The sequence below is a fragment of the Marmota monax genome, unplaced genomic scaffold (genome assembly GCF_021218885.2).
Source record: "Marmota monax isolate L192 unplaced genomic scaffold, Marmota_monax_Labrador192_F-V1.1 WCK01_AAM20220418_F8-fsc00087, whole genome shotgun sequence".
Taxonomy (NCBI): domain Eukaryota; kingdom Metazoa; phylum Chordata; class Mammalia; order Rodentia; family Sciuridae; genus Marmota; species Marmota monax.
Genome location: NW_026693476.1, coordinates 5415358 through 5423707, shown reverse-complemented (window position 1 = coordinate 5423707; position 8350 = coordinate 5415358). Strand labels below are relative to the sequence as shown.

General features: G+C 43.7%; 1 non-coding gene across 1 annotated transcript; it reads right to left on the bottom strand.

The window, feature by feature from the left end:
• Positions 1-4690: 4690 nt before the first annotated feature.
• Positions 4691-4797, bottom strand: LOC124102068 (U6 spliceosomal RNA). The gene has a single exon (XR_006854798.1). It is a non-coding gene; the product is annotated as a U6 spliceosomal RNA (small nuclear RNA).
• Positions 4798-8350: the final 3553 nt, after the last annotated feature.

Here is an 8350-nt window from a genome sequence, read left to right as displayed (position 1 = left end):
GCCTCGAACTTATGATCCTCTTACATCAGCCTCCCAAATTGTTGTGATATAGTCATGCACCACCACTCTTGGCCCGATGGTTCTCTCTCTCTCTCTCTCTCTCTCCTCTTGCCTTCTGTTGAGGCAGAGGTAGTGGTGGAGGGGGATTTTCCTTCACTTTGTCTTCATGCTCCCACTTGGAGGCAGCGTGGTTAGGTGACCATCCCTGGCCCCTCTCAGTGATCTCATCTACTTGTCTTCTTTCATGAGGATACTGAAATGTTCTTAAAGAATAAACCACATCTTAGCAGTGTTTTAAAATCAGGAAAGTCTGTTAGCATCACCAAGGAAGAGTCCCCCCACCCCAAAATGACTGAGCTGCTCCTAGGGAAGTCCGTATTTGCAGGTTTGAATGGGGGCCTTGGAATCTATTCTTTACGAAAGCTCCTCGATTCATTTTCATTGGCGACCAATAAAAACAGTTGAACTAATAGGTTTTAGCCTTAAAGTGCTATCTGACTAGATGGATCAGATAATCAAGTAGTTAGCAGAAAGTGAGGGAGCCCACATGGATAGTGGACAGATGACCAGGCTGAGGGCTGAGCTAGAGGCTATCCAGTTAGGTTTAAAAGTCAGAAAAAAAAAAAAGAATCTAGTACGAGCTTAGCAGGAGTGAGCAACCCTCTAAGAACTTAGAATTAAGGTTGCCTCAGAGAGAAACGAGATGAAGGAATAAAAACAACTTTCAATAGACGTGATTATCTCTGGGAACAAACTCAGAGACTGTCCATAATGTGAGAGTCAAGAATTTAGGAACACTCCAAACTCCACTTGAGGTTCTTAGGGAATCTCAAGAAAGTAGGACTAAAGTATGGTTATAATTTAGTGATTAAGTTCTAATCATTGCATCTATTTTAGGAAAAGTCTGTGCACAATGACAAAGGTTGGTCATGCTAAACTTGAATACTGCTGGCCACTTTTGGGTGTTCTCTGCACGAAGTAGAACTTCTCAGACTTCTCTTTGTATGTTCCCACTCATTAGGGCATATGTTCCCCACCCTCAGAGTCCCCAACCCATCTGGCTACCTTATGACTTCTTCCTGGTTCATCCCCTTTTTATTAGGTATAAAAATCACTTTCACATTTAAGGACTTGCCATTTTGAATCCACTTAAGACTCACCAATGAGTTGCTGTAGTAGGTTGGGAGTCTGGAAATATCCCATGAGCACATCTCAGAAATAACACCTCATCTTCCTTGTATGGAAATCTCCAAATCCCAGGGCAGAGATTCCGATGGTCTCAGGCTGGGCCACGTGTCCACTCTGGACGGGTCATCCATGGGGTTGAGTGGTGGAAGGGAGAAGAGTCAGGGCTTCTTTACAGAAAGATGTTGTGTTTTGTTGGCTGGGACTGTCCTGGAAACAAAAGGACTCTATAGATGATAGTGTCCACTCAAATGACAATACATGTTATGTCAAGGTCATAACACCCACATCTTGGAAACCAGAGGGAATTGGAGTCTCTAGTTTATCTCTAGCCTTGGGAAAGCGGGGAAAAAATCTGGATTCAGTCCATTCCCAGTTAACCATGTAAGCAATACCTCCAGGAAACAGTCAGTCTTTCTGTGTCTTCCGGCTCTCCAAGCCTTCTGCCTACATTCCCCCATCCCTCCACCCCGCCTTGGAATCATGTGATGGTCTCCCAGCTTCCTGAGGTCACCAGGGCTCTATCTCTGGCCTCTAGTCCCACTCACGGCTTGCACTGCTGAAGCTGGCAGCTAGAGGGATTTGTGACCTGCTTTCTCTCAGCCCCATGGGGGCCCTGTGTTACTCCCAGGCTGACTTCAGAATTCCTGGCTGGGTGGGGATCCTTCTGAGTTTCTGCTGCACCTCTGCCTGGTTCCCCTGCCCCAGGGCAGCTCCTAGGCTTCTCTTTGCTGAGACTCCAGGAAGGATCTGGAGCTGAGAGAAGCACAGGCAAGCAAATTAAACCCCCTTCTGCCCGATGGCTACTTGGCCCTCACATTTATGCTTTGCCACATGAGGTCTCTATGTCCTTGGTACTTTTCATTTTCTAGTTATTTCATAAAGACAGCGCCAATAATATGTGTGTGTTGGAGGTTTGTGGAACGTATGTGGTATGATATGTGTCATGTTTGTGGTTTATGGTGTGTATGTGTGGTATGTGTTATGTGTGACATATGGTATGTATGTATGCTGTAGCATGTACACATCTGTGGTATATAGCATAGCTGTGGTATGTGTGCTGTAGGCTCTAGGGTGCGTATGCGTGTGTGTGTGTGTGTGTGTGTGTGTGGTGTGGAATGTGTATGATGGGGAGAGTTTCTCTTTTCTTTCTTTTTCTCACCTCCTTTTCCCATACTCTTGGGATAGAAAGGAAAGAGTCCTCACTAGAGTCACAGCCCCCATCCACCACCGAGAAGCTTCCTGGACACCCTGGTACTCTAAAAGCTGGTTCTTGATACACTAAAGGGAAGGATCAAGGAACTTTGAAGATGACAGCTTGTACTTATTGAATATTTTGTTCTAGACACTTCCTAACTACTTCTAAGTGTTACAGCGCTTGGCGTCTAAAAAAAAAACCGCAATGAACATTCCTTGAACATATGCTTTATGTGAATTAGCTTGTTAAAGTCTCATAACAATCCCCTGAGGTAGATATTCTTGTTATTCCCATTTTACAGATAAGGAGACCAAGTCATAGAGAAATTCAGTCACACTTGTCCAAGGTCATATAACTGGCAGAACCTGGATGAGGCCCAGATATTGTGCCTCTGAGTCTGTCCTTTCAGCCAATTGGAAATTCTATCTCTCTCAAGATAATAGCCTGGATCTAAAGATTAGTGCCTTGCTGAGAAATCTCATTTTAAATGTCAATAGCGGAATATTAACTTCTTATTTCTTTTTGTATTATTCTGTAACAATTTAATCTCTCCCCAGGCAGATGGATGCTCAGGACCAACCAAGGGAAAAGGTCGTATCCTCTGAAAGGCAAAAGAGAAAAAGCATGTTAATTGTTTCCCCAAATATTGCCCTCTTTACAATAATAACAGTAAAAACAATGATAATGACACAGAAACATAAAAATAGGAATGTGACAGGGGTGAATATGTCTGATGCCATCTATGTCCTGTTCTGGGAGAGGTGTTCTTGGTTGAGCAGACTCGCCTACTATTTCTTTGACAAGGCCATTTCTGATGCCTCCAGAGGTCCTCAAGCGACTGAGCTGAGGGGTATGTGGCAAGAAGCTGAGAATCCCCTAGAATCACTAGGGATTCTCTGCTCACTGAGGGACTTTCTGGCCAGGTGACCTCTCAAGTTTCTCACCTACAGGGAGAAGATGCCCTGGTAAGGTGTGCTCAAGGGTCTGGACTATTTGACAGTTATGTTTTCTGTGGTGACTAAACAGATGGGTGTCCTCTGGCCTGGGTAACATGAATTGCCCTTGAGAAAGTTCTGAAGGAGCTCAGTTAGTGACCCAACAAGGCCGAGAGGAACAGTGCATTAATAAACACCTTCTCAGGGGACATAGCTGGGCAGCAGTCATTGCCAGGGTCAGTCTCTGTCTCCGTCTGAGCCTGGGTTCCTTGACAGAAGAGGACAAAGACTTACATGTGGAGATGATATTATTATTACTATTATTATTATTATTATTATTATTATTACCAGAGATTGAAGGCAGGGGTGTTTAAACACTGAGCCACATCCCCAGCCCTTTATATTTTATTTAGAGACAGGGTCTCACTGAGTTGCTTCGGGGCTCACTAGGTTGCTGAGGCTGGCCTTGAACTTGCTATTCTCCTGCCTCAGCCTCCCGGGCTGCTGGGATTACAGGTGTGTGCCACGAGGACCAGCGTGGGGATCTTACTGGAGAGTGGGAACTAGATAGGACATTTGAGAGCCAGAGGAGGGAGGCAGCATAGAGAGTGAATTTGAAGACGTGTCATCGAGTGGGCTACTTGCTGGTTGCTTGGTCATGTGTGACGGCCTGAGAAGCCATTTGACATGTGTCTCAGAACTGTACCTGGAGGAAAGAGAAAGAAAGAATTTATTTATCAGTTCCCATCCCTCTTTGTCAGAGGTTTGTCCCTCCACGAAGTAGTCAAGGCAAGCTTCCCAGAATTTCCCTGTTTCTCTGATACAGGCAGGAAGCCCTGAGTGTGAGGGAGATAGTGCTGAGGGGATGGTGACCAGGTGTGCACCTGAAGGTGGCCTGGTTCAAGAAGGACCCGCTGCTGCGCAGAGGGGTAGTGTCAAGAGTGCCCGAAGGGATGGAATAGAAGGTGTATCTTCAAACCCACTTTCTTCAAACTGCATAACATCCAGCAGTGTGAGCTGGTGACCCATTTCCACCTCAGGACACGTTAGCACCCTCTTCCTAATGGTGAGGCCCAGGGAGATGGGGCCCTGGCCTCTGACTTCCCTTTTGATTCTGATATTCTGTATTGAATAAAACTTCCAGGTGCTACCTGAGGAGAAAGAATGAATGAGATACAAGACTAACAGGTGGAAGACTTGCTAGGGTAAGGTGAGACTTGGGGGTCAAGTGAAGGAGGTGAGGGGGAAGTAAAAGATGTGGGAAGGCTCTTGGGGTATGGGGACAATGACAATTCAGCTTCAGTAGAACAGGAGGTGATTTGGGTATTGAGAGGAGGTGCCAAAGAGTCAGCTGGTAGAGGTGTTTTGTTTTGTTTATATGGAACACTTCATGAATTTGCATGTCATCCTTGTGCAGGGACCATGCTAATCTTCTCCGTATTGTTCTAATTTTAGTCTATGCACTGCTGAAGTGAGCACTGGTGGAGGTTTTGATAATGTGTGGTGTGATGGAAACAGTGGACAAGAGAGGGGCTCTGATCCAGCTCTGCCACTGGCAAAGCTGAGTGACTTTGGACACACCAGTCAGCTCCAGGTTCCAGTTCTTCATCTGTAAAGTGAAGAATGGGTGTGCAGGGCTCTTGGAGGCTTTTGTGGGGAGTTGGACTAAATTACAGTTGGCACCAGGAAGATGCATCTGGGGTTAGCTGGGCCCAGCTATCTAGCTGGGGTCCATGGTCTGAACTGTATTCTATGGAGAGGAGGACTTATTTGCACAAGCAAGGCAGGTCTCTAGTCAATTCTTCCAGGTGGCCATTGTGGCAGCAAAGGTAACTGACCATCAAAGATGTGCACTCTCCTTCCACAGTGAGAGGTATTGTCAGAAAGCAGTTGTTTAGTGAGACACCGAAATCCTCAAAGTTCTCTCTATCTGGGCCCAAAGGACTATGGCCAAAAGAATGGAAGTAGGAATGGTGTGTGTTGTTTCTGAGCTAACGATATTAATGATCAGTTGTTTCTTTACTCTATAGCAATCTTATAGCAGGTTAAAGATGGTGGCATTACAAGATAGAAGAAACTTGGATCCCAGATCCACTGTTTGGAGGGGAAACAGTATTATCTTTGAACTTTTCATGAGCAAAAAATACACTTGTTCTGTGTTAACCCAGTCATTTATGGGGTTGTTGTCATGACAGTTTATCTAACAGAGCTATCCTAGAAACTTCCAATGAACTCCAAAGCAGAAGCTCAGTTATTTGAGGACCTACAACTTAGGGAGCCTAAAGATGAGCCCAAATATCTTGGATGATATTTATCTTTAAGTGTTTATGGGGTGCCTACTCCTACTACCTACCAGATCTTCTTCTTGGTTTTGGGAGTACAATGTTAGGATGACAGAGTCCAATCTTTTGAGGTTGTGGAGAGAGGCAACAGGCAGGTGTGTCAAGTACAGGCTTTGTAATGTTGCAGTGTAATTTACTTTTGGTTTTCCACTGCCCATTCCAAGTGGGGTGATCTGTTCCTGCGGTGGAAATGGGGTGGATCCCCTGGTTGCTCTGTTCACTCCCAGGCAATAGACAATCCTTTGGATCACTTTAAGTTGGAAACAGCCTCCATCTAAAATCAGGAATGTCTGGTGGAAGGTGATTAGATGTTTCAATTTCATCCCACAGTTGAATTAGCATCTTTGAGTTATAGCCTGTATTTGATGACTTTCTGACTAAGGACAGGATGTAGCCAGCTTCTGCTTTCTCTTGTTTCATCTTCTTCCCCATCTTATCTCTTTCTGGATGGTATTTTAATTTTTTGGAGGGTAGGGGTTAAATATGCATGTGTGTGGTGGTAAGGAAATGGGGCAGTTCCTATGAGACTGAGGGGTCTCTGGGCCTGAGGGTGCTTCAAACTTACTTTAACTTTGGTTCAGTTAGATGCATCTTAACGGTGAAGTTATTTGCTCTTCTTCCTTAACCTTGAGGAAGAATAGGTCTTCACTTTCAGTTTCTCATTGCTTCTTGTGTTGCATTTTTAGGTGCCCACATTGGGCAGAACCACCCAAGACCACGTTTCTCCGTTTTTTTTTTTTTTTTACATGGCCCAGACTATGGTTTGAATGTGTCCTCCAAAATTCTCATGTTGGAAATTTAATCTCCAGTGCAACAGTGTTGAGAAGTGGGGCCTTTGGTGGGGGTGGCTTTTAGGTCATGAGGCTCTGCCCCCACAAATAGATTAGTGCTGCCATATAAGGGTTTGTGGGCACTCTCTCTTCTATTCTTCTGCCATATGAGGAACACCGTTCTCCCCTCCAGAAGATGTAGTGTTCAAGGCGCCATCTTGGAAGCAGAGAATAGGCCTTCACCAGACACCAAAACCTGCTGGTACCTTGATTTTGGACTTCCCAGTCTCCAACAGTTTGAGAAATAAATTTCTGTTCTTAATAAAATACCTAGCCTCAGGTATTCTGACTTAACAATAAAATGGACTAAAACTGTCTACATGGATCCACAAGAAATACTCAAACATCTTTCATTACAATAGATTTTAGAGATATAGAATGAACCCAAAATGGTCTCTCTACTATTTCCCAGCCTACCTGCTTTAGTTTTCTTGGGTGAGACTTAAACACGTCTAATATCTAACACCCCTCTCCCATTGGACAGAGCACACAGTAAGGTCTCTAAGTGGTCCTCTCTTTCCAGGCTTGAAGAACTCCCCATCTTCCCACCTCTCTTCCAAGACAGCAACAACTCCCTCAAGAGAAATCCTCTATAAATCCCTTGTTCTTCATTCTCTGACCTCTTTTCTGTTTGCTTTGGGTGGTGATGGGGATGGATGGAACCCAGGGCCTCCCACATGCTAGGCAAGGACACTACCACCAAGGTACATCCCCAACCCTTCCTAATGTTTTTTTTTTTTTTTTTTTTTTTAAATCTGACTGAAGAGTCCAAGAATTATAGAAAGATTCTTGACAATGTCTTTTCTAGAGTTTGCCTGTAGTTATCTATCTTTGAAATTTCACGTTTATTGTCTCTTGGCATTTAGATGGGAAACCTCTATTTTAACATCCTGGCAAACAGGTAAACAAATAAGTTAAAGAAGAGAATTTCAGATAGTAATAAACTTGATAAAGAAATGAAAACAACCATGTGTGCTGGTGTAATTCCAGCAACTCAGGAGGCTGAGGCAGGAGCGTTGCAAGTTTGAGGCCAACCTCAGTAACTTAGTGAGGCCCTAAGCAACTTAGTAAGACCCTGTCTCAAACAAAATTAAAAGGGCTGCAGATGTGGCTCCATGGTTCAATCCCCAGTACAAAAAATTTGTGACCCTCCTGCCCCAGCCTCTCGGGTTGCTGAGATTACAGGTGGGCATCACTATGCCTGCCTGTCTTTTTCTTTTCTTTTTTCTTTCTTTTTTGCAGTGCCCATCTCCAGGAGTTAGTACATCACAGTGCTTCAATACAATTAGTACATTTAGATGGGAAACTTGCACTTGTTACTTTCTTTTTCTTTTGAAAATTAATTAATTATTAATAAACAATTTCAGTGTTTACAGAAAATATTTCAAAAAAAATTTTTAAATTTTAAATTAATTAATTAATTTTACAGTAGGATGCATTTTGACATATTGCACACAAATGGAGCACAACTTCTCATTCCTCTGGCTGTACATGGTTCAGGGTAACTCCACTAGTGTAATCATACATGTATATAGGGTAATAATATCTGTCTTTTTTTAAAAATATTTTTTAGTTGTAGTTGGATACAATACCTTTATTTATTTATTTTTATGTGGTGCTGAGGATCAAACCCAGGGCTTCACACATGTGAGGCAAGCACTCTACCACTGAGCCACAGCTCTACCACTGAGCCACAACCCCAGCCCTGTCTTTTTTTTTTTTAATTCATGTTAAGGGTTGGGGATGTAGTTCAGCGGTAGAATGCTTGCCTGTTATGTGCAAGGTCCTGGATTAAAAAATATGTTAGAAGTTACAAAGACAAAAATGTAGCTATTGTGTGTGAAGAACAGATTGGAGGGA